Source organism: Scyliorhinus torazame, chromosome 16 (genome assembly GCF_047496885.1).
Source record: "Scyliorhinus torazame isolate Kashiwa2021f chromosome 16, sScyTor2.1, whole genome shotgun sequence".
Taxonomy (NCBI): Eukaryota; Metazoa; Chordata; class Chondrichthyes; order Carcharhiniformes; family Scyliorhinidae; genus Scyliorhinus; species Scyliorhinus torazame.
In genome coordinates, this window is record NC_092722.1 from 76,417,887 (window position 1) to 76,444,584 (window position 26,698).

Sequence of the window (26,698 nt, forward strand, 5' to 3'; positions counted from 1 at the left end):
GTCTCTCAGTCCCCTCTCTCTCAGGGAGATATCTGTACACTGACTGGTGTCTCTCAGTTCCCTCTCTCTCAGGGAGATATCTGTACACTGACTGGTGTCTCTCAGTTCCCTCTCTCTCAGGGAGATATCTGTACACTGACTGGTGTCTCTCAGTTCCCTCTCTCTCAGGGAGATATCTGTACACTGACTATGTCTCTCTCTCTCCATATATCAGACGGAGGTGTCGGGGACTGGCGGGAATCGCCTGTTGCTCCTGTGCTGGAGAGGGAAAATGAATCATTGATGAAAAAACACACATGGAAACCCTGTCACTGTCGGTCAGTTAAGTTTAATGTCGATCGACAGTTGAGGCCGCAGTGCCTTTGCCCAAGGCCTCAGTTTGTGCATCGTCCGCCTTCAACAATGACGGACGCCCTCGCCAGGCAAGGAGAGGGGTGGGGAAAATGTCCGTCTCTCTCCCCATATCCCCTTCCACACAATTCCACTGACTCCCAATATTCCGGTTCTTGATTTACACAGCACTTTGGATATACAGATGCAAAATAAGTCCTCTTCAATGCCAAAATGCAATCAATCAAGTCCATCCCGCTGCCGATTGGACAAAGACCGGAGCGTCTGCCACTCCAGGCAGCCAGGCTCTGATCTACCAGGTCCGCCAAGGTGGGACGCGACGGGACGGAGGGGACAACGATAGTCCTTCCAGATCCCCTAACAGGGTGGGGTGATGGAGGAAGAGGGGGGGGAGATGTGATGTGCGGTAGAGGAGGGGGGGGGGGTGGGAGAAGGGGATGAGTGGCAGAGAGATGCGGACACCTGCTGTCGTTTTTGCAGAGTGAGGAAGGGAATGAAATCCGAGGAAGCGAATCGTTAAGACGTTCAGTGACGAGCGACACAGAGGTCAAGGTCGAGTGCACTTTGACACCCCACCTCCGCCCTTCCTCTACGGCCTCCGGAGAGGTCAGGGTGGGAGTGGGTTCCAACTGGACACTCTCTGCCCGTCAAATCAACGCAAAGCCGCCCCCCCCCCCACCGAAGCCATCAGTTCAAGAAATGAAACAAACCACATCTGCCCAATAGTCTCTATTGTGTCGTCAAAGAGTATCGTAATAATAAAATGCAGAATCTGTCCCTTATTCCTGCCCTCAATCCCTCCTCACTCCCCTCGGCACCGCCTCCTCCGCCTCTTGCTGCACCCACTCCGGGCTCAGGGCGCGGGCGTGCACCCGCACCTCAGGAGGTTGGCGGGTCAGTGGCGAGGTGCTCGTCGGCGATCTTGGTGGCGGACTGCCCCCAGGGGGTCGAGCTGGTGGGCAGGAGCCAGGCCATCCTCCGGACCACCGCCTGCACACGGTCAGGTTTGAGCAGCTCCTGCATGTCCCGGAAGCTGGCCAGGGGCGGCCTCAGTCGGATGCCTGATGACGAAGTCCCCTGGATGGCTTGCTGGATCTGGGCAGGGGTGGGGTGGACAGAGGCAGAAGAGAATTATTCGCTCGCAAATGTTGGACCACAGAAAAGAAAACTCGTAACACTGCCCTCACACTCCGGGACCCTCACACTCCGGGACCCTCACTCTCCGGGACCCTCACTCTCCGGGACCCTCACTCTCCGGGACCCTCACTCTCCGGGACCCTCACTCTCCGGGACCCTCACACTCCGGGACCCTCACTCTCCGGGACCCTCACACTCCGGGACCCTCACACTCCGGGACCCTCACTCTCCGGGACCCTCACTCTCCGGGACCCTCACTCTCCGGGACCCTCACTCTCCGGGACCCTCACTCTCCGGGACCCTCACTCTCCGGGACCCTCACTCTCCGGGACCCTCACTCTCCGGGACCCTCACTCTCCGGGACCCTCACACTCCGGGACCCTCACACTCCGGGACCCTCACACTCCGGGACCCTCACTCTCCGGGACCCTCACTCTCCGGGACCCTCACACTCCGGGACCCTCACACTCCGGGACCCTCACACTCCGGGACCCTCACTCTCCGGGACCCTCACTCTCCGGGACCCTCACTCTCCGGGACCCTCACTCTCCGGGACCCTCACTCTCCGGGACCCTCACTCTCCGGGACCCTCACACTCCGGGACCCTCACACTCCGGGACCCTCACACTCCGGGACCCTCACTCTCCGGGACCCTCACACTCCGGGACCCTCACACTCCGGGACCCTCACACTCCGGGACCCTCACACTCCGGGACCCTCACTCTCCGGGACCCTCACTCTCCGGGACCCTCACTCTCCGGGACCCTCACTCTCCGGGACCCTCACACTCCGGGACCCTCACACTCCGGGACCCTCACACTCCGGGACCCTCACACTCCGGGACCCTCACACTCCGGGACCCTCACTCTCCGGGACCCTCACACTCCGGGACCCTCACTCTCCGGGACCCTCACTCTCCGGGACCCTCACTCTCCGGGACCCCCACTCTCCGGGACCCCCACTCTCCGGGACCCCCACACTCCGGGACCCCCACACTCCGGGACCCCCACTCTCCGGGACCCCCACTCTCCGGGACCCCCACACTCCGGGACCCCCACACTCCGGGACCCCCACTCTCCGGGACCCCCACACTCCGGGACCCTCACACTCCGGGACCCTCACACTCCGGGACCCTCACTCTCCGGGACCCTCACTCTCCGGGACCCTCACTCTCCGGGACCCTCACACTCCGGGACCCTCACACTCCGGGACCCTCACTCTCCGGGACCCTCACTCTCCGGGACCCTCACTCTCCGGGACCCTCACTCTCCGGGACCCTCACTCTCCGGGACCCTCACACTCCGGGACCCTCACTCACCGGGACCCTCACTCTCCGGGACCCTCACTCTCCGGGACCCTCACTCTCCGGGACCCTCACTCTCCGGGACCCTCACTCTCCGGGACCCTCACACTCCGGGACCCTCACACTCCGGGACCCTCACACTCCGGGACCCTCACACTCCGGGACCCTCACACTCCGGGACCCTCACTCTCCGGGACCCTCACTCTCCGGGACCCTCACTCTCCGGGACCCTCACTCTCCGGGACCCTCACACTCCGGGACCCTCACTCTCCGGGACCCTCACTCTCCGGGACCCTCACTCTCCGGGACCCTCACACTCCGGGACCCTCACACTCCGGGACCCTCACTGTCCGGGACCCTCACTCTCCGGGACCCTCACTCTCCGGGACCCTCACACTCCGGGACCCTCACACTCCGGGACCCTCACACTCCGGGACCCTCACTCTCCGGGACCCTCACTCTCCGGGACCCTCACTCTCCGGGACCCTCACACTCCGGGACCCTCACTCTCCGGGACCCTCACTCTCCGGGACCCTCACTCTCCGGGACCCTCACTCTCCGGGACCCTCACTCTCCGGGACCCCCACTCTCCGGGACCCCCACACTCCGGGACCCTCACACTCCGGGACCCACACACTCCGGGAACCTCACTCTCCGGGACCCTCACACTCCGGGACCCTCACTCTCCGGGACCCTCACCCTCCGGGACCCTCACCCTCCGGGACCCCCACCCTCCGGGACCCCCACCCTCCGGGACCCCCACACTCCGGGACCCCCACTCTCCGGGACCCCCACTCTCCGGGACCCCCACACTCCGGGACCCCCACACTCCGGGACCCTCACACTCCGGGACCCTCACACTCCGGGACCCACACACTCCGGGACCCTCACTCTCCGGGACCCTCACTCTCCGGGACCCTCACTCTCCGGGACCCTCACTCTCCGGGACCCTCACTCTCCGGGACCCTCACACTCCGGGACCCTCACACTCCGGGACCCTCACACTCCGGGACCCTCACACTCCGGGACCCTCACTCTCCGGGACCCTCACTCTCCGGGACCCTCACTCTCCGGGACCCCCACACTCCGGGACCCCCACTCTCCGGGACCCCCACTCTCCGGGACCCCCACTCTCCGGGACCCTCACACTCCGGGACCCTCACACTCCGGGACCCTCACACTCCGGGACCCTCACACTCCGGGACCCACACACTCCGGGACCCTCACTCTCCGGGACCCTCACTCTCCGGGACCCTCACACTCCGGGACCCTCACACTCCGGGACCCTCACTCTCCGGGACCCTCACTCTCCGGGACCCTCACACTCCGGGACCCCCACTCTCCGGGACCCCCACTCTCCGGGACCCCCACACTCCGGGACCCCCACTCTCCGGGACCCCCACTCTCCGGGACCCTCACACTCCGGGACCCTCACACTCCGGGACCCTCACTCTCCGGGACCCTCACTCTCCGGGACCCTCACTCTCCGGGACCCTCACTCTCCGGGACCCTCACACTCCGGGACCCTCACACTCCGGGACCCTCACACTCCGGGACCCTCACACTCCGGGACCCTCACACTCCGGGACCCTCACTCTCCGGGACCCTCACCCTCCGGGACCCTCACTCTCCGGGACCCTCACTCTCCGGGACCCCCACACTCCGGGACCCCCACTCTCCGGGACCCCCACTCTCCGGGACCCCCACTCTCCGGGACCCTCACACTCCGGGACCCTCACACTCCGGGACCCTCACACTCCGGGACCCTCACACTCCGGGACCCTCACACTCCGGGACCCTCACACTCCGGGACCCTCACACTCCGGGACCCTCACACTCCGGGACCCTCACTCTCCGGGACCCTCACCCTCCGGGACCCTCACACTCCGCGACCCTCACACTCCGCGACCCTCACTCTCCGGGACCCTCACACTCTGGAACTCCACAACAGCAAATGCTCTCAAGCTCTGGCAATCCTCATTCCACACCCTCTGCCACTACACCCCCCCGCACCCCTCAGTCCCAACCCCCACTCAATCCCCTCAGTACCACCACTCCCCCTCAGTAAGCCCCCCCTCAGTCCCACCCCCTCCGTCAGTCCCGCCCCCTCCGTCAGTACTGCCCACTCTGTCCATACGGACCCCTCCATCCATCAGGCCCCCTCCGTCCGTACCAACCCTCCGTCCGTACCAACTCTCCGTCCGTACCAACTCTCCGTCCGTACCAACCCTCCGTCCGTACCAACCCTCCGTCCGTACCAACCCTCCGTCCGTACCAACCCTCCGTCCGTACCAACCCTCCGCTCGTACCAACTCTCGTCCGTACCAACCCTCCGTCCGTACCAACCCTCCGTCCGTACCAACCCTCCGTCCGTACCAACTCTCCGTCCGTACCAACCCTCCGTCCGTACCAACTCTCCGTCCGTACCAACCCTCCGCTCGTACCAACTCTCCGTCCGTACCAACCCTCCGTCCGTACCAACTCTCCGTCCGTACCAACCCTCCGCTCGTACCAACTCTCCGTCCGTACCAACCCTCCGTCCGTACCAACTCACCGTCCGTACCAACCCTCCGTCCGTACCAACTCTCCGTCCGTACCAACCCTCCGCTCGTACCAACTCTCCGTCCGTAACAACCCTCCGTCCGTACCAACTCTCCGTCCGTACCAACCCTCCGTCCGTACCAACCCTCCGTCCGTACCAACCCTCCGTCCGTACCAACCCTCCGTCCGTACCAACCCTCTGTCCGTACCAACTCTCCGTCCGTACCAACCCTCCGTCCGTACCAACCCTCCGTCCGTATCAACTCACCGTCCGTACCAACTCACCGTCCGTACCAACCCTCCGCTCGTACCAACTCTCCGTCCGTACCAACCCTCCGTCCGTACCAACTCTCCGCTCGTACCAACTCTCCGTCCGTACCAACCCCCCGCTCGTACCAACCCTCCGTCCGTACCAACTCTCCGTCCGTACCAACCCTCCGCTCGTACCAACCCTCCGTCCGTACCAACTCTCCGTCCGTACCAACCCTCCGTCCGTACCAACTCTCCGTCCGTACCAACTCTCCGTCCGTACCAACTCTCCGTCCGTACCAACTCTCCGTCCGTACCAACTCTCCGTCCGTACCAACCCTCCGTCCGTACCAACCCTCCGCTCGTACCAACCCTCCGTCCGTACCAACCCTCCGTCCGGACCAACTCTCCGTCCGTACCAACCCTCCGTCCGTACCAACCCTCCGCTCGTACCAACCCTCCGTCCGTACCAACCCTCCGTCCGTACCAACTCTCCGTCCGTACCAACTCTCCGTCCGTACCAACTCTCCGTCCGTACCAACTCTCCGTCCGTACCAACTCACCGTCCGTACCAACCCTCCGTCCGTACCAACCCTCCGTCCGTACCAACTCTCCGTCCGTACATACCCTCCGTCCGTACCAACTCTCCGTCCGTACCAACCCTCCGTCCGTACCAACCCTCCGTCCGTATCAACTCTCCGTCCGTACCAACCCTCCGTCCGTACCAACCCTCCGTCCGTACCAACCCTCCGTCCGTACCAACACTCCGTCCGTACCAACTCTCCGTCCGTACCAACCCTCCGTCCGCACCAACTCTCCGCTCGTACCAACCCTCCGTCCGTACCAACCCTCCGTCCGTACCAACTCTCCGCTCGTACCAACCCTCCGTCCGTACCAACCCTCCGTCCGTACCAACTCTCCGCTCGTACCAACTCTCCGTCCGTACCAACCCTCTGTCCGTACCAACCCTCCGTCCGTACCAACTCTCCGCTCGTACCAACCCTCCGTCCGTACCAACCCTCTGTCCGTACCAACTCTCCGTCCGTACCAACCCTCCGTCCGTACCAACTCTCCGTCCGTACCAACCCTCCGTCCGTACCAACTCTCCGTCCGTACCAACCCTCCGTCCGTACCAACTCTCCGTCCGTACCAACTCTCCGTCCGTACCAACCCTCCGTCCGTACCAACTCTCCGCTCGTACCAACTCTCCGTCCGTACCAACCCTCCGTCCGTACCAACTCTCCGCTCGTACCAACCCTCCGTCCGTACCAACCCTCCGTCCGTACCAACTCTCCGTCCGTACCAACTCTCCGCTCGTACCAACCCTCCGTCCGTACCAACCCTCCGTCCGTACCAACTCTCCGTCCGTACCAACCCTCCGTCCGTACCAACCCTCTGTCCGTACCAACCCTCTGTCCGTACCAACTCTCCGTCCGTACCAACTCTCCGTCCGTACCAACCCTCCGTCCGTACCAACTTACTATCCGTACCAACCCTCCGTCCGTACCAACTCTCCGTCCGTACCAACCCTCCGTCCGTACCAACCCTCCGCTCGTACCAACTCTCCGTCCGTACCAACCCTCCGTCCGTACCAACCCTCCGTCCGTACCAACTCTCCGTCCGTACCAACCCTCCGTCCGTACCAACCCTCCGTCCGTACCAACCCTCCGTCCGTACCAACCCTCCGTCCGTACCAACCCTCCGTCCGTACCAACTCTCCGTCCGTACCAACCCTCCGTCCGTACCAACCCTCCGTCCGTACCAACCCTCCGTCCGTACCAACCCTCCGTCCGTACCAACCCTCCGTCCGTACCAACCCTCCGTCCGTACCAACTCTCCGTCCGTACCAACCCTCCGTCCGTACCAACTCTCCGTCCGTACCAACCCTCCGTCCGTACCAACCCTCCGCCCGTACCAACCCTCCGTCCGTACCAACCCTCCGCTCGTACCAACCCTCCGTCCGTACCAACCCTCCGTCCGTACCAACCCTCCGTCCGTACCAACTCTCCGTCCGTACCAACCCTCCGTCCGTACCAACTCTCCGTCCGTACCAACTCTCCGTCCGTACCAACCCTCCGTCCGTACCAACCCTCCGCTCGTACCAACCCTCCGCTCGTACCAACCCTCCGCTCGTACCAACCCTCCGTCCGTACCAACCCTCCGTCCGTACCAACCCTCCGTCCGTACCAACTCTCCGCTCGTACCAACTCTCCGTCCGTACCAACCCTCCGTCCGTACCAACCCTCCGTCCGTACCAACCCTCCGCTCGTACCAACTCTCCGTCCGTACCAACCCTCCGTCCGTACCAACCCTCCGTCCGTACCAACCCTCCGTCCGTACCAACCCTCCGCTCGTACCAACCCTCCGTCCGTACCAACTCTCCGTCCGTACCAACCCTCCGCCCGTACCAACCCTCCGTCCGTACCAACCCTCCGTCCGTACCAACCCTCCGCCCGTACCAACTCTCCGTCCGTACCAACCCTCCGCTCGTACCAACCCTCCGTCCGTACCAACTCTCCGCCCGTACCAACTCTCCGTCCGTACCAACCCTCCGTCCGTACCAACCCTCCGTCCGTACCAACCCTCCGTCCGTACCAACTCTCCGCTCGTACCAACTCTCCGCCCGTACCAACCCTCCGTCCGTACCAACCCTCCGCACGTACCAACCCTCCGCCCGTACCAACCCTCCGCCCGTACCAACCCTCCGTCCGTACCAACCTTCCATCCGTACCAACTCTCCGTCCGTACCAACCCTCCGTCCGTACCAACCCTCCGTCCGTACCAACTCTCCGTCCGTACCAACCCTCCGTCCGTACCAACCCTCCGTCCGTACCAACCCTCCGCCCGTACCAACCCTCCGTCCGTACCAACCCTCCGTCCGTACCAACCCTCCGTCCGTACCAACTCTCCGTCCGTACCAACCCTCCGTCCGTGCCAACCCTCCGTCCGTACCAACTCTCCGTCCGTACCAACCCTCCGTCCGTACCAACCCTCCGTCCGTACCAACCCTCCGTCCGTACCAACCCTCCGTCCGTACCAACTCTCCGCTCGTACCAACTCTCCGTCCGTACCAACCCTCCGTCCGTACCAACTCTCCGTCCGTACCAACTCTCCGTCCGTACCAACTCTCCGTCCGTACCAACTCTCCGTCCGTACCAACCCTCCGTCTGTACCACCCCTTCGTCCGCACCTCCCCTTCGTCCGTACTGTCCCCTCCATCCGTGCTGCCTCCCCCGCATCTGGACCACCCCCGCCAGTCAGTACTGCGCCCGCAACCCCCCCCCCCCCCCCCCCACCACACACGTCAATGCCATCCCCGTGGTAAGTACCGCCTCCCCCACCCTGGGCCCTCCAGGTCCCGAAGTTATGGTGAGTGCAGGGTGTGGGGGAATGCCGTGTAGACAGTGCGGCCCTTACCTCATTTAGGGCTACAACTCCCACGAGCTTCCCGAGGCTGGTAACGTACACAGTGTTCAACCCGAGCAGTGAAAATAGGGTGTGCGTCTGAGTCAGAGAGACAGAGAGGTGATCTATACAGAGAGAGACTCAGATATACCCCACACACATGAAAGTAACACACTGGTATCTCCCACACCCCTCACTGTCACACTCTGATATCTCCCACACCCCTCGCTGTAACACTCTGATGTATCCCACACCCCTCACTGTAACACTCTGATATACCCCACACCCCTCACTGTAACACTCTGATATACTCCACACCCCTCATTGTAACACTCTGATATACCCCACACCCCTCATTGTAACACTCTGATATACTCCACTCCCCTCACTGTAACACTCTGATATATCCCACACCCCTCACTGTAACACTCTGATATATCCCACACCCCTCACTGTAACACTCTGATATATCCCACACCCCTCACTGTAACACTCTGATATATCCCACACCCCTCACTGTAACACTCTGATATATCCCACACCCCTCACTGTAACACTCTGATATATCCCACACCCCTCACTGTAACACTCTGATATACACCACACCCCTCACTGTAACACTCTGATATATCCCACACCCCTCACTGTAACACTCTGATATATCCCACACCCCTCACTGTAACACTCTGATATATCCCACACCCCTCACTGTAACACTCTGATATATCCCACACCCCTCACTGTAACACTCTGATATATCCCACACCCCTCACTGTAACACTCTGATATATCCCACACCCCTCACTTTAACACTATGATATATCCCACATCCCTCGCTGTAACACTCAGATATACCCCACACCCCTCACTGTAACACTCTGATACATCCCACACCCCTCACTGTAACACTCAGATATACCCCACACCCCTCACTGTAACACTCTGATATATCCCACACCCCTAACTGTAACACTCTGATATATCCCACACCCCTAACTGTAACACTCTGATATATCCCACACCCCTCGCTGTAACACTCTGATATATCCCACACCCCTCACTGTAACACTCTGATATATCCCACACCCCTAACTGTAACACTCTGATATATCCCACACCCCTAACTGTAACACTCTGATATATCCCACATCCCTCGCTGTAACACTCTGATATACCCCACACTCCTCACTGTAACACTCTGATATACCCCACACCCCTCACTGTAACACACTGATATATCGCACACCCCTCACTGTAACACACTGATATATCCCACACCCCTCACTGTAACACTCTGATATATCCCACACCCCTCACTGTAACACTCTGATATATCCCACATCCCTCGCTGTAACACTCTGATATACCCCACACTCCTCACTGTAACACTCTGATATACCCCACACCCCTCACTGTAACACACTGATATATCGCACACCCCTCACTGTAACACACTGATATACCCCACACCCCTCACTGTAACACACTGATATATCCCACACCCCTCACTGTAACACTCTGATATATCCCACACCCCTCACTGTAACACTGTGATATATCCCACACCCCTCACTGTAACATTCTGATATACCCCACACCCCTCACTGTCACACTCTGATGCATCCCACACTCCTCACTGTAATACTCAGATATACCCCACACCCCTCACTGTAACACTCTGATATATCCTACACCCCTCACTGTAACACTCTGATATATCCCACACCCCTCACTGTAACACTCTGATATATCCCACACTCCTCACTGTAACACTCAGATATACCCCACACCCCTCACTGTAACACTCTGATATATCCCACACCCCTCACTGTAACACTGATATATCCCACACCCCTCGCTGTAACACTGTGATATATCGCACACTCTCACTGTAACACACTGATATATCCCACACCCCTCACTGTAACACTCTGATGCATCCCACACCCCTCACTGTAACACTGTGATATATCCCACACCCCTCACTGTAACACTCTGATATATCCCACACCCCTCACTGTAACACTCTGATACATCCCACACTCCTCACTGTAACACTCAGATATATCTCACAACCCTCACTGTAACACTGTGATATATCCCACACCCCTCACTGTAACACACTGATATACCCCACACCCCTCACTGTAACACTCTGATGCATCCCCCACTCCTCACTGTAACACTCTGATATACCCCACACCCCTCACTGTAAGACTGATATCTCCCACACCCCTCACTGTAACACTCTGATATATCCCACACCCCTCACTGTAACACTGATATCTCTCACACACCCCCCCAGCTCCGCGAACACACCTTGTGTAATGATGTTCTCTCCACAAGCTGAAATGGCGATGCGTCGATCCGACAATTATCGAAGTTTACGGGGATTTCACCCTGGACCTTCTCCCAGGCAACAATCTGCAGCATTTACCAAAGGTTAGAGATGGATTTGAAAGCAACTACACTCACTCACCCATGCACCTGATCCCTATCCAGTGACCCTGGGTCAGGGAGGGGGTGAATCAGTCCGGGTTCCTGCTCCTGATCCCTGTCCAGTGACCCTGGGTTAGGGAGGGGGTGAATCAGCCCGGGTTCCTGCTCCTGATCCCTGTCCAGTGACTCTGGGTTAGGGAGGGGAAGAATCAGCCTGGGTTCCTGCTCCAGATCCCTGTCCAGTGACCCTGGGTTAGGGAGGGAGTGAATCAGTCCGGGTTCCTGCTCCTGATCCCTGTCCAGTGACCCTGGGTTAGGGAGGGAGTGAATCAGTCCGGGTTCCTGCTCCTGATCCCTATCCAGTGAACCCTGGGTTAGGGAGGGGGTGAATCAGCCCGGGTTCCTGCTCCTGATCCCTGTCCAGTGACCCTGGGTTAGGGAGGGGGTGAATCAGCCCGGGTTCCTGCTCCTGATCCCTGTCCAGTGACCCATGGGTTAGGGAGGGGGTGAATCAGTCTGGGTTCCTGCTCCTGATCCCTGTCCAGTGACCCTGGGTTAGGTAGGGGTGTATCAGTCCAGGTTCCTGCTCCTGATCCCTGTCCAGTGACCCTGGGTTAGGGAGGGGGTGAATCAGTTTGGGTTCCTGCTCCTGCTCCTGATCCAGTGACCCTGGGTTAGGGAGGGGGTGAATCAGTCCGGGTTCCTGCTCCTGATCCCTGTCCAGTGACCCTGGGTTAGGGAGGGGGTGAATCAGTCCGGGTTCCTGCTCCTGATCCCTGTCCAGTGACCCTGGGTTAGGGAGGGCGTGAATCAGTCCGGGTTCCTGCTCCTGATCCCTGTCCAGTGACCGTGGGTTAGGGAGGGAGTGAATCAGTCCGGGTTCCTGCTCCTGATCCCTGTCCAGTGACCCTGAGTATGGGAGGGGGTGTATCAGCCCGTGTTCCTGCTCCTGATCCCTGTCCAGTGACCCATGGGTTAGGGAGGGGGGTGAATCAGTCTGGGTTCCTGCTCCTGATCCCTGTCCAGTGACCCTGGGTTAGGCAGGGGGTGAATCAGTCCGGGTTCCTGCTCCTGATCCCTGTCCAGTTACCCCTGGGTTAGGGAGGGGGTGAATCAGTCTGGGTTCCTGCTCCTGATCCCTGTCCAGTGACCCTGGGTTAGGGAGGGGGGTGAATCAGTCTGGGTTCCTGCTCCTGATCCCTGTCCAGTGACCCTGGGTTAGGGAGGGGGTGAATCAGTCCGGGTTCCTGCTCCTGATCCCTGTCCAGTTACCCCTGGGTTAGGGAGGGGGTGAATCAGTCCGGGTTCCTGCGCCTGATCCCTGTCCGGTGACCCTGGGTTAGGGAGGGGGTGAATCAGTCCGGGTTCCTGCTCCTGATCCCTGTCCCGTGACCCTGGGTTAGGGAGGGAGTGAATCAGTCCGGGTTCCTGCTCCTGATCCCTGTCCAGTGACTCTGGGTTAGGGACGGAGTGAATCAGTCCGGGTTCCTGCCCCTGCTCCTGATCCAGTGAACCCTGGGTTAGGGAGGGGGTGAATCAGCCCGGGTTCCTGCTCCTGATCCCTGTCCAGTGAACCCTGGGTTAGGGAGGGGGTGAATCAGCCCGGGTTCCTGCTCCTGATCCCTGTCCAGTGACCCATGGGTTAGGGAGGGGGTGAATCAGTCTAGGTTCCTGCTCCTGATCCCTGTCCAGTGACCCTGGGTGAGGTAGGGGTGTATCAGTCCGGGTTCCTGCTCCTGATCCCTGTCCAGTGACCCTGGGTTAGGGAGGGAGTGAATCAGTCCGAGTTCCTGCTCCTGATCCCTGTCCAGTGACCCTGGGTTAGGGAGGGAGTGAATCAGTCCGGGTTCCTGATCCTGATCCCTGTCCAGTGACCCTGGGTTAGGGAGGGAGTGAATCAGTCCGGGATCCTGCTCCTGATCCCTGTCCAGTGACCTTGGGTTCGGGAGGGGGTGAATCAGCCCGGGTTCCTGCTCCTGATCCCTGTCCAGTGACCCCTGGGTTAGGGAGGGGGTGAATCAGCCCGGGTTCCTGCTCCTGATCCCTGTCCAATGACCCTGGGTTAGGGGGGGGGAGTGAATCAGTCCGTGTTCCTGCACCTGATCTCTGTCCAGTGACCCTGGGTTATGGTGGGGGTGAATCAGCCCGGGTTCCTGCCCCTGCTCCTGATCCAGTGACCCTGGGTTAGGGAGGGGGTGAATCAGTCCGGGTTCCTGCTCCTGATCCCTGTCCAGTGACCCTGGGTTAGGGAGGGAGTGAATCAGCCCGGGTTCCTGCTCCTGATCCCTGTCCAGTGACCCTGGGTTAGGGAGGGGGTGAATCAGCCCGGGTTCCTGCTCCTGATCCCTGTCCAGTGACCCTGGGTTAGGGAGGGGGTGAATCAGTCCGGGTTCCTGCTCCTGATCCCTGTCCAGTGACCCCTGGGTTAGGGAGGGGGTGAATCAGCCCGGGTTCCTGCCCCTGCTCCTGATCCAGTGACCCTGGGTTAGGGAGGGGGTGAATCAGCCCGGGTTCCTGCTCCTGATCCCTGTCCAGTGACCCTGGGTTAGGGAGGGGGTGAATCAGCCCGGGTTCCTGCTCCTGATCCCTGTCCAGTGACCCTGGGTTAGGGAGGGGGTGAATCAGTCCGGGTTCCTGCTCCTGATCCCTGTCCAGTGACCCTGGGTTATGGAGGGGGTGAATCAGCCCGGGTTCCTGCTCCTGATCCCTGTCCAGTGACCCTGGGTTAGGGAGGGGGTGAATCAGTCCGGGTTCCTGCTCCTGATCCCTGTCCAGTGACCCTGGGTTAGGGAGAGGGTGAATCAGTCCGGGTTCCTGCTCCTGATCCCTGTCCAGTGACCCTGGGTTAGGGAGGGGGTGAATCAGCCCGTGTTCCTGCTCCTGATCCCTGTCCAGTGACCCTGGGTTAGGGAGAGGGTGAATCAGTCCGGGTTCCTGCTCCTGATCCATGTCCAGTGACCCTGGGTGAGGGAGGGGGTGAATCAGCCCGTGTTCCTGCTCCTGATCCCTGTCCAGTGACCCTGGGTTAGGGAGGGAGTAAATCAGTCTGGGTTCCTGCTCCTGATCCCTGTCCAGTGACCCTGGGTTAGGGAGGGAGTGAATCAGTCCGGGTTCCTGCCCCTGCTCCTGATCCAGTGACCCTGGGTTAGGGAGGGGGTGAATCAGTCCGGGTTCCTGCTCCTGATCCCTGTCCAGTGACCCATTGGTTAGGGAGGGGGTGAATCAGTCTGGGTTCCTGCTCCTGCTCCTGATCCAGTGACCCTGGGTTAGGGAGGGGGTGTATCAGCCCGGGTTCCTGCTCCTGATTGCTGTCCAGTGACCCTGGGTAAAGGAGGGGGTGAATCATCCCGGGTTCCTGCTCCTGATCCCTGTCCAGTGACCCTGGGTTAGGGAGGGGGTGAATCAGTCCGGGTTCCTGCTCCTGATCCCTGTCCAGTGACCCTGGGTTAGGGAGGGAGTGAATCAGTCCGGCTTCCTGCTCCTGATCCCTGTCCAGTGAACCCTGGGTTAGGGAATGGGAGTGAATCAGTCCGGGTTCCTGCTCCTGATCCCTGTCCAGTGACCCTGGGTTAGGGAGGGGGGTGAATCAGTCTGGGTTCCTGCTCCTGATCCCTGTCCAGTGACCCTGGGTTAGGGAGGGGGTGAATCAGTCCGGGTTCCTGCTCCTGATCCCTGTCCAGTGAGACCTGGGTTAGGGAGGGGGTGAATCAGTCCGGGTTCCTGCTCCTGATCCCTGTCCGGTGACCCTGGGTTAGGGAGGGGGTGAATCAGTCCGGGTTCCTGCTCCTGATCCCTGTCCCGTGACCCTGGGTTAGGGAGGGAGTGAATCAGTCCGGGTTCCTGCTCCTGATCCCTGTCCAGTGACCCTGCGTTAGGGAGGGAGTGAATCAGTCCGGGTTCCAGCTCCTGATCCCTGTCCAGTGAACCCTGGGTTAGGGAGGGGGTGAATCATCCCGGGTTCCTGCTCCTGATCCCTGTCCAGTGACCCTGGGTTATGGAGGGGGTGAATCAGCCCGGGTTCCTGCTCCTGATCCCTGTCCAGTGACCCATGGGTTAGGGAGGGGGTGAATCAGTCTAGGTTCCTGCTCCTGATCCCTGTCCAGTGACCCTGGGTGAGGTAGGGGTGTATCAGTCCGGGTTCCTGCTCCTGATCCCTGTCCAGTGACCCTGGGTTAGGGAGGGAGTGAATCAGTCCGGGATCCTGCTCCTGATCCCTGTCCAGTGACCCTGGGTTCGGGAGGGGGTGAATCAGTCCGGGTTCCTGCTCCTGATCCCTGTCCAGTGACCCTGGGTTAGGGAGGGGGTGAATCAGTCCGGGTTCCTGCTCCTGATCCCTGTCCAGTGACCCTGGGTTAGGGAGGGAGTGAATCAGTCCGGGTTCCTGCTCCTGATCCCTGTCCAGTGAACCCTGGGTGAGGGAATGGGAGTGAATCAGTCCGGGTTCCTGCTCCTGATCCCTGTCCAGTGACCCTGGGTTAGGGAGGGGGGTGAATCAGTCTGGGTTCCTGCTCCTGATCCCTGTCCAGTGACCCTGGGTTAGGGAGGGAGTGAATCAGTCCGGGTTCCTGCTCCTGATCCCTGTCCAGTGACCCCTGGGTTAGGGAGGGGGTGAATCAGTCCGGGTTCCTGCTCCTGATCCCTGTCCGGTGACCCTGGGTTAGGGAGGGGGTGAATCAGTCCGGGTTCCTGCTCCTGATCCCTGTCCCGTGACCCTGGGTTAGGGAGGGAGTGAATCAGTCCGGGTTCCTGCTCCTGATCCCTGTCCAGTGAACCCTGGGTTAGGGAGGGGGTGAATCAGCCCGGGTTCCTGCTCCTGATCCCTGTCCAGTGACCCATGGGTTAGGGAGGGGGTGAATCAGTCTAGGTTCCTGCTCCTGATCCCTGTCCAGTGACCCTGGGTGAGGTAGGGGTGTATCAGTCCGGGTTCCTGCTCCTGATCCCTGTCCAGTGACCCTGGGTTAGGGAGGGGGGTGAATCAGTCCGGGATCCTGCTCCTGATCCCTGTCCAGTGACCCTGGGTTCGGGAGGGGGTGAATCAGTCCGGGTTCCTGCTCCTGATCCCTGTCCAGTGACCCTGGGTTAGGGAGGGGGTGAATCAGTCCGGGTTCCTGCTCCTGCTCCTGATCCAGTGACCCTGGGTTAGGGAGTGGGTGTATCAGCCCGGGTTCCTGCTCCTGATCCCTGTCCAGTGACCCTGGGTTAGGGAGGGGGTGAATCAGTCCGGGTTCCTGCTCCTGCTCCTGATCCAGTGACCCTGGGTTAGGGAGGGGGTGTATCAGCCCGGGTTCCTGCTCCTGATCCCTGTCCAGTGACCCATGGGTTAGGGAGGGGTTGAATCAGTCTAGGTTCCTGCTCCTGATCCCTGTCCAGTGACCCTGGGTTAGGTCGGGGTGTATCAGTCCGGGTTCCTGCTCCTGATCCCTGTCCAGTGTCCCTGGGTTAGGGAGGTGGTGAATCAGCCCCGGTTCCTGCTCCTGATCCCTGTCCAGTGACCCTGGGTTAGGGAGGGGGTGAATCAGCCCGGGTTCCTGCTCCTGATCCCTGTCCAGTGACCCTGGGTTAGGGAGGGAGTGAATCAGCCCAGGTTCCTGCTCCTGATCCATGTCCAGTGACCCTGGGTTCGGGAGGGGGTGAATCAGCCCGGGTTCCTGCTCCTGATCCCTGTCCAGTGACCCTGGGTTAGGGAGGGGGTGAATCAGCCTGGGTTCCTGCTCCTGATCCCTGTCCAGTGACCCTGGGTTAGGGAGGGGGTGAATCAGTCCGGTTCCTGCTCCTGATCCCTGTCCGGTGACCCTGGGTTCAGGAGGGGGTGAATCAGTCCGGGTTCCTGCTCCTGATCCCTGTCCAGTGACCCTCGGTTAGGGAGGGGGTGAATCAGTCCGGGTTCCTGCTCCTGATCCTTGTCCAGTGACCCCTGGGTTAGGGAGGGGGTGAATCAGTCCGGGTTCCTGCTCCTGATCCCTGTCCAGTGACCCTCGGTTAGGGAGGGGGTGAATCAGTCCGGGTTCCTGCTCCTGATCCCTGTCCAGTGACCCTGGGTTCGGGAGGGGGTGAATCAGCCCGGGTTCCTGCTCCTGATCCCTGTCCAGTGACCCCTGGGTTAGGGAGGTGGAGTGAATCAGTCCGGGTTCCTGCTCCTGATCCTTGTCCAGTGACCCCTGGGTTAGGGAGGGGGGAGTGAATCAGTCCGGGTTCCTGCTCCTGATCCCTGTCCAGTGACCCTGCGTTAGGGAGGGGGTGAATCTGTCCGGTTCCTGCTCCTGATCCTTGTCCAGTGACCCTGGGTTAGGGAGGGGGTGAATCTGTCCGGGTTCCTGCTCCCGATCCCTGTCCAGTGACCCTGGGTTAGGGAGGGGGTGAATCAGTCCGGGTTCCTGCTCCTGATCCCTGTCCAGTGACCCTGGGTTCGGGAGGGGGTGAATCAGCCCGGGTTCCTGCTCCTGATCCCTGTCCAGTGACCCCTGGGTTAGGGAGGGGGGAGTGAATCAGTCCGGGTTCCTGCTCCTGATCCCTGTCCAGTGACCCTGCGTTAGGGAGGGGGTGAATCTGTCCGGTTCCTGCTCCTGATCCTTGTCCAGTGACCCTGGGTTAGGGAGGGGGTGAATCTGTCCGGGTTCCTGCTCCCGATCCCTGTCCAGTGACCCTGGGTTAGGGAGGGGGTGAATCAGTCCGGGTTCCTGCTCCTGATCCCTGTCCAGTGACCCTGGGTTAGGGAGGGGGTGAATCAGTCCGGGTGGCTGTAAGATTGATCTCACCTCTTCTGAGCTCATCGTATCCAGAAGCTTCCAATCATTTTCCTAAAAATAATAAACAATAACTCAGCAAGAGAATCAGTGAGCTAGACAGCGAGGGAGAGGCAGAGAGTACAGCGGAGAGAGTGGACGTTGAAGGGAGAGGGAGAGAGAGAGAGAACGTTAAGAGAAAGAGAGGGCGGGGGAGAGGACAGAGAGAGCGGGTAAAGACAGAGAGAGCTAGGGGGAGAGACAGAGAGAGCGGGGAGAGACAGAGAGACCGAAAGGGAGAGACAGAGAGACCGAGGGGGAGAGACAGAGAGAGCGAGAGGGAGAGACAGACAACGGGGAGAGACAGAGAGGACGAGGGGGGGGAGACAGAGAGTGAGGGGGAGAGACGAGAGCGGGGAGAGACAGAGAATGAGGGTGAGAGAAAAGAGAGCGAGGGGGAGAGGACAGAGGAAGCAGAGGAGAGACAGAGAGAGCGATGAGAGATATAGAGTGAGTGGGAGCAACACAGAGTGAGGGGGATAGACAGAGAGAATGAGGGGGAGAGACAGAGAGAGCGGGGAATGACAGAGAGCGAGGGGGAGAGACAGAGAGAGCGAGGGGGAGAGACAGAGAGTGGGGGGAGCAACAGAGAGAGCGGGGGGGAGAAACAGAGAGTGAGGCGGAGAGACAAGAGAGTGGGGGACGACAGAGAGTGAGGGGGAGAGACAGAGAGAGCGGGGAGAGACAGAGAGTGAGCGGGAGAGACAGAGAGAGCGGACAGAGACAGAGTGAGGGGGAGAGACAGAGAGAGCGGAGAGACAGAGAGTGAGGGGGCGAGTCAAGAGAGCGGGGGAGCGACAGAGAGTGAGGGGGAGAGACAGAGAGAGCTGGGGGGGAGACAGAGAGTGAGGGTGGAGAGACAAGAGAGCGGGGGAGCGACAGAGAGTGAGGGGGAGAGACAGAGAGAGCGGGGGAGCGACAGAGAGTGAGTGGGATAGACAGAGAGAGCGGGGAGAGACAGAGAGTGAGGGGAGAGACAGAGAGAGTGAAGGGGGGATACAGAGAGTGAGGGGGAGAGACGAAAGCGGGGAGAGACAGAGAGTGAGGGGGAGAGACAGAGAGAGCGAGGGGTAGAGACAGAGAGCGAGGGGGAGAGACAGAGAGAGCGGGGAATGACAGAGAGCGAGGGGGAGAGACAGAGAGAGAGAGGGGGAGAGACAGAGAGTGGTGGGAGCGACAGAGAGAGCGGGGGGAGAAACAGAGTGAGGGGGAGAGACAAGAGAGTGGGGGACGAAAGAGAGTGAGGGGGAGATACAGAGAGAGCGGACAGAGACAGAGAGTGAGGGGGAGAGACAGAGAGAGGGGAGAGAGACAGAGAGTGAGGGGGAGAGTCAAAAGAGCGGTTGAGCGACAGAGAGTGAGGGGGAGCGACAGAGAGTGAGGGGGAGAGACAGAGAGAGGGGAGAGAGACAGAGAGTGAGGGGGAGAGACAAGAGAGCGGGGACAGACATAGAGATCGGGGAGAGACAGAGAGTGAGGGGGAGAGACAGAGAGAGCGAGGGGGAGAGACAGAGAGAGCGAGGGGGAGAGACAGAGAGTGGGGGGAGCGACAGAGAGAGCGAGGGGGAGAGACAGAGAGTCAGGGGGAGAGACAAGAGAGCGGGGGAAAGCAGAGAGAGGGGGAGAGACAGAGAGAGCGGGGAGAGACAGAGAGTGAGCGGGAGTGACAGAGAGAGCGGACAGAGACAGAGTGAGGGGGAGAGACAGAGAGAGCAGAGAGACAGAGAGTGAGGGGGCGAGTCAAGAGAGCGGGGGAGCGACAGAGAGTGAGGGGAGAGACAGAGAGAGCGGGGGGGAGACAGAGAGTGAGGGTGGAGAGACAAGAGAGCGGGGGTGCGACAGAGAGTGAGTGGGATAGACAGAGAGTGAGGGGGAGAGACAAGAGAGCGGGGGAGCGACAGAGAGTGAGGGGGAGAGACAGAGAGAGCGGGGGGACATAGAGAGTGTGGGGGAGAGACAAGAGAGCGGGGGAGCGACAGAGAGTGAGGGGGATAGACAGAGAGAGCGAGGGGGGGAGACAGAGAGTGAGGGGGAGAGGCAAGAGAGCGGGGGAGTGACAGAGCGAGGGGGAGAGACAGAGAGAGCGAGGGGGGGAGACAGAGAGTGAGGGGGAGAGGCAAGAGAGCGGGAGAGCGACAGAGAGTGAGGGGGAGAGACTAGAGAGCGGGAGAGAGACAGAGAGTGAGGGGGATAGACAGAAAGAGCGAGGGGGGGGAGAGAGAGTGAGGGGGAGAGACAAGAGAGAGGACGAGCGACAGAGAGTGAGGGGGATAGACAGAGACAGCGGGTGAGCGACAGAGCTAGGGGGTGAGCCAGAGAGAGCGGGGAGAGACAGAGAGACCGAGGGGGAGGGACAGAGAGAGCGGGGAGAGACAGAGAGCGGGGAGAGACAGAGAGAGCGAAGGGGAGAGCGGGGAGAGACAGAGAGAGCGAGGGGGGGGGAGACAGAGAGTGAGGGGGAGAGACGAGAGCGGGGAGAGACAGAGAGTGAGGGGGATAGACAGAGAGAGCGAGGGGGGGGAGAGAGAGTGAGGGGGAGAGACAAGAGAGAGGACGAGCGACAGAAAGTGAGGTGGATAGACAGAGAGAGCGGGTGAGCGAAAGAGCTAGGGGGTGAGCCAGAGAGAGCGGGGAGAGACAGAGAGACCGAGGGGGAGGGACAGAGAGAGCGGGGAGAGACAGAGAGCGGGGAGAGACAGAGAGAGCGAAGGGGAGAGCGGGGAGAGACAGAGAGAGCGAGGGGGGAGACCGAGAGTGAGGGGGAGAGACGAGAGCGGGGAGAGACAGAGAGTGAGGCGGAGAGACAGAGAGAGCGAGGGGTAGAGACAGAGAGTGAGGGGGAGAGACAGAGAGAGCGGGGAATGACAGAGAGCGAGGGGGAGAGACAGAGAGAGCGAGGGGGAGAGACAGAGAGTGGGGGGAGAGACAGAGAGAGTGGGGGGAGCGACAGAGAGAGCGGGGGGGAGAAACAGAGAGTGAGGGGGAGAGACAAGAGAGCGGGGGATGACAGAGAGTGAGGGGGAGAGACAGAGAGAGCGGACAGAGACAGAGAGTGAGGGGGAGAGACAGAGAGAGGGGAGAGAGACAGAGAGTGAGGGGGAGAGTCAAAAGAGCGTGGGAGCGACAGAGAGTGAGGGGGAGAGACAGAGAGAGCGGGGGAGACAGAGTGTGGGGGAGAGACAAGAGAGCGGGGGAGCGACAGAGAGTGAGGGGGAGAGACAGAGAGAGCGGGGGAGCGACGGAGAGTGAGTGGGAGAGACAAGAGAGCGGGGGAGCGACAGAGAGTGAGGGGGATAGACAGAGAGAGCGAGGGGGGGAGACAGAGAGTGAGGGGGAGAGGCAAGAGAGCGGGGGAGCGACAGAACGAGGGGGAGAGACAGAGAGAGCGAGGGGGGAGACAGAGAGAGGGGGAGAGGCAAGAGAGCGGGGGAGCGACAGAGAGTGAGGGGGAGAGACAATAGAGCGGGGGAGAGACAGAGAGTGAGGGGGATAGACAGAGAGAGCGAGGGGGGGGAGAGAGAGCGAGGGGGAGAGACAAGAGAGCGGACGAGCGACAAAATGTGAGGGGGATAGACAGAGAGAACGGGTGAGCGACAGAGCTAGGGGGTGAGCCAGAGAGAGCGGGGAGAGACAGAGAGACCGAGGGGGAGGGACAGAGAGAGCGGGGAGAGACAGAGAGCGGGGAGAGACAGGGAGAGCGAAGGGGAGAGCGGGGAGAGACAGAGAGTGCGAGGGGGGGAGACAGAGAGTGAGGGGGAGAGACGAAAGCGGGAAGAGACAGAGAGTGAGGGGGAGAGACAGAGAGAGCGAGGGGTAGAGATAGAGAGTGAGGGGGAGAGACAGAGAGAGCGGGGAATGACAGAGAGTGAGGGGGAGAGACAGAGAGAGCGGGGAGAGACAGAGTGAGTGGGAGAGAGAGAGAGAGCGGACAGAGACAGAGTGAGGTGGAGAGACAGAGAGAGTGGGGAGAGAAAGAGAGTGAGGGGGAGAGACAGAGAGAGCGGACAGAGACAGAGAGTGAGTGGGAGAGACAGAGAGAGCGGGGGGACATAGAGAGTGAGGGGGAGAGAGAAGAGAGTGGGAGAGCGACAGAGAGTGAGGGGGATAGACAGAGAGAGTGAGGGGGGAGAGAGAGAGTGAGGGGGAGAGGCTAGTGAGCGGGGGAGCGACAGAGCGAGGGGAGAGACAGAGAGAGCGAGGGGGAGAGACAGAGAGTGGGGGGAGCGACAGAGAGAGCGAGGGGGAGAGACAGAGAGTGAGGGGGAGAGACAGAGAGAGCGGGGTGAGACAGAGAGTGAGGGGGAGAGACAGAGAGAGCGGACAGAGACAGAGAGTGAGGCGGAGAGACAGAGAGAGCGAGGGGTAGAGACAGAGAGTGAGGGGGAGAGACAGAGAGAGCGGGGAATGACAGAGAGCGAGGGGGAGAGACAGAGAGAGCGAGGGGGAGAGACAGAGAGTGGGGGGAGAGACAGAGAGAGTGGGGGGAGCAACAGAGAGAGCGGGGAGGAGAAACAGAGAGTGAGGGGGAGAGACAAGAGAGCGGGGGATGACAGAGAGTGAGGGGGAGAGACAGAGAGAGCGGACAGAGACAGAGAGTGAGGGGGAGAGACAGAGAGAGGGGAGAGAGACAGAGAGTGAGGGGGAGAGTCAAAAGAGCGTGGGAGCGACAGAGAGTGAGGGGGAGAGACAGAGAGAGCGGGGGAGACAGAGTGTGGGGGAGAGACAAGAGAGCGGGGGAGCGACAGAGAGTGAGGGGGAGAGACAGAGAGAGCGGGGGAGCGACGGAGAGTGAGTGGGAGAGACAAGAGAGCGGGGGAGCGACAGAGAGTGAAATGGATAGACAGAGAGAGCGAGGGGGGGAGACAGAGAGTGAGGGGGAGAGGCAAGAGAGCGGGGGAGCGACAGAACGAGGGTGAGAGACAGAGAGAGCGAGGGGGGAGACAGAGAGAGGGGGAGAGGCAAGAGAGCGGGGGAGCGACAGAGAGTGAGGGGGAGAGACAATAGAGCGGGGGAGAGACAGAGAGTGAGGGGGATAGACAGAGAGAGCGAGGGGGGGAGAGAGAGTGAGGGGGAGAGACAAGAGAGCGGACGAGCGACAAAATGTGAGGGGGATAGACAGAGAGAACGGGTGAGCGACAGAGCTAGGGGGTGAGCCAGAGAGAGCGGGGAGAGACAGAGAGACCGAGGGGGAGGGACAGAGAGAGCGGGGAGAGACAGAGAGCGGGGAGAGACAGGGAGAGCGAAGGGGAGAGCGGGGAGAGACAGAGAGTGCGAGGGGGGGAGACAGAGAGTGAGGGGGAGAGACGAAAGCGGGAAGAGACAGAGAGTGAGGGGGAGAGACAGAGAGAGCGAGGGGTAGAGATAGAGAGTGAGGGGGAGAGACAGAGAGAGCGGGGAATGACAGAGAGTGAGGGGGAGAGACAGAGAGAGCGGGGAGAGACAGAGTGAGTGGGAGAGAGAGAGAGAGCGGACAGAGACAGAGTGAGGGGGAGAGACAGAGAGAGTGGGGAGAGAAAGAGAGTGAGGGGGAGAGACAGAGAGAGCGGACAGAGACAGAGAGTGAGTGGGAGAGACAGAGAGAGCGGGGGGACATAGAGAGTGAGGGGGAGAGAGAAGAGAGTGGGAGAGCGACAGAGAGTGAGGGGGATAGACAGAGAGAGTGAGGGGGGAGAGAGAGAGTGAGGGGGAGAGGCTAGTGAGCGGGGGAGCGACAGAGAGAGCGAGGGGGAGAGACAGAGAGTGAGGGGGAGAGACAGAGAGAGCGGGGTGAGACAGAGAGTGAGGGGGAGAGACAGAGAGAGCGGACAGAGACAGAGAGTGAGGGGGAGAGACAGAGAGAGTGGAGAGAGACAGAGAGTGAGGGGGAGAGACAGAGAGAGCGGGGAATGACAGAGAGCGAGGGGGAGAGACAGAGAGAGCGAGGGGGAGAGACAGAGAGTGGGGGGAGCGACAGAGAGAGCGGGGGGTAGAAACAGAGAGTGAGGGGGAGAGACAAGAGAGTGGGGGACGACAGAGAGTGAGGGGGAGAGACAGAGAGAGCGGACAGAGATAGAGAGTGAGGGGGAGAGACAGAGAGAGGGGAGAGAGACAGAGAGTGAGGGGAGAGTCAAAAGAGCGGGGGAGCGACAGAGAGTGAGGGGGAGAGACAGAGAGAGGGGAGAGAGACAGAGAGTGAGGGGGAGAGACAAGAGAGCGGGGAGAGACATAGAGATCGGGGAGAGACAGAGAGTGAGGGGGAGAGACAGAGAGAGCGAGGGGGAGAGACAGAGAATGGGGGGAGCGACAGAGAGAGCGAGGGGGAGAGACAGAGAGTCAGGGGGAGAGACAAGAGAGCGGGGGACGACAGAGAGTGAGGGGGAGAGACAGAGAGAGCGGGGAGAGACAGAGTGAGCGGGAGAGACAGAGAGAGCGGACAGAGACAGAGTGAGGGGGAGAGACAGAGAGAGCGGAGAGACAGAGAGTGAGGGGGCGAGTCAAGAGAGCGGGGGAGCGACAGAGAGTGAGGGGGAGAGACAGAGAGAGCGGGGGGGAGACAGAGAGTGAGGGTGGAGAGACAAGAGAGCGGGGGAGCGACAGAGAGTGAGTGGGATAGACAGAGAGTGAGGGGGAGAGACAAGAGAGCGGGGGAGCGACAGAGAGTGAGGGGGAGAGACAGAGAGAGCGGGGGGACATAGAGAGTGAGGGGGAGAGACAAGAGAGCGGGGGAGCGACAGAGAGTGAGGGGGATAGACAGAGAGAGCGAGGGGGGGAGACAGAGAGTGAGGGGGAGACGCAAGAGAGCGGGGGAGCGACAGAGCGAGGGGGAGAGACAGAGAGAGCGAGGGGGGAGACAGAGAGTGAGGGGGAGAGACAAGAGAGCGGGGGAGAGACAGAGAGTGAGGGGGATAGACAGAGAGAGCTAGGGGGGGAGAGAGAGTGAGGGGGAGAGACAAGAGAGCGGACGAGCGACAGAAAGTGAGGGGGAGAGACAGAGAGAGCGGGGGGAGACAGAGAGTGAGGGTGGAGAGACAAGAGAGCGGGGGAGCGACAGAGAGTGAGTGGGATAGACAGAGAGTGAGGGGGAGAGACAAGAGAGCGGGGGAGCGACAGAGAGTGAGGGGGAGAGACAGAGAGAGCGGGGGGACATAGAGAGTGAGGGGGAGAGACAAGAGAGCGGGGGAGCGACAGAGAGTGAGGGGGATAGACAGAGAGAGCGAGGGGGGGAGACAGAGAGTGAGGGGGAGAGGCAAGAGAGCGGGGGAGCGACAGAGCGAGGGGGAGAGACAGAGAGAGCGAGGGGGGAGACAGAGAGTGAGGGGGAGAGGCAAGAGAGCGGGGGAGGCACAGAGAGTGAGGGGGAGAGACAAGAGAGCGGGGGAGAGACAGAGAGTGAGGGGGATAGACAGAGAGAGCGAGGGGGGGAGAGAGAGTGAGGGGAAGAGACAAGAGAGCGGACGAGCGACAGAAAGTGAGGGGGATAGACAGAGAGAACGGGTGAGCGACAGAGCTAGGGGGTGAGCCAGAGAGAGCGGGGAGAGACAGAGAGACCGAGGGGGAGGGACAGAGAGAGCGGGGAGAGACAGAGAGCGGGGAGAGACAGAGAGAGCGAAGGGGAGAGCGGGGAGAGACAGAGTGAGCGAGGGGGGGAGACAGAGAGTGAGGGGGAGAGACGAAAGCGGGGAGAGACAGAGAGTGAGGGGGAGAGACAGAGAGAGCGAGGGGTAGAGACAGAGAGTGAGGGGGAGAGACAGAGAGAGCGGGGAATGACAGAGAGCGAGGGGGAGAGACAGAGAGAGCGAGGCGGAGAGACAGAGAGTGGGGGGAGCGACAGAGAGTGGGGGGAGCGACAGAGAGAGCGGGGGGGAGAAATAGAGAGTGAGGGGGAGAGACAAGAGAGCGGGGGACGACAGAGAGTGAGCGGGAGAGACAGAGAGAGCGGGGGAATGACAGAGAGCGAGCGGGAGAGACAGAGAGAGCGAGGAGGAGAGACAGAGAGTGGGGGGAGCGACAGAGAGAGCGGGGGGGGAGAAACAGAGAGTGAGGGGGAGAGACAAGAGAGCGGGGGACGACAGAGAGTGAGGGGGAGAGACAGAGAGAGCGGACAGAGACAGAGAGTGAGTGGGATAGACAGAGAGAGCGGGGAGAGACAGAGAGTGAGGGGGAGAGTCAAGAGAGCGGGGGAGCGACAGAGAGTGAGGGGGAGAGACAGAGAGAGGGGAGAGAGACAGAGAGTGAGGGGGAGAGTCAAATGAGCGGGGGAGCGACAGAGAGTGAGGGGGAGAGACAGAGAGAGGGGAGAGAGACAGAGAGTGAGGGGGAGAGTCAAAAGAGCGGGGGAGCGACAGAGAGTGAGGGGGAGAGACAGAGAGAGCGGGGGAGACAGAGAGTGAGGGGGAGAGACAAGAGAGTGAGGGGGAGAGACAAGAGAGCGGGGGAGCGACAGAGTGTGAGTGGGATAGACAGAGAGAGCGGGGAGAGACAGAGAGTGAGGGGGAGAGTCAAGAGAGCGGGG

General features: G+C 60.9%; 1 protein-coding gene across 1 annotated transcript in view; it reads right to left on the reverse strand.

Annotated features, from left to right (window-relative positions):
* Positions 1-308: 308 nt before the first annotated feature.
* LOC140392886 (chloride channel protein-like) overlaps positions 309-26,698 on the reverse strand; it is a 1,200,068-nt gene continuing 1,173,678 nt past the window's right edge. The window contains 4 exon segments of the mRNA XM_072478647.1: positions 309-1,446; positions 8,999-9,085; positions 11,306-11,410; positions 18,181-18,222. The gene's annotated coding sequence lies outside the window, so the exon portion shown is untranslated.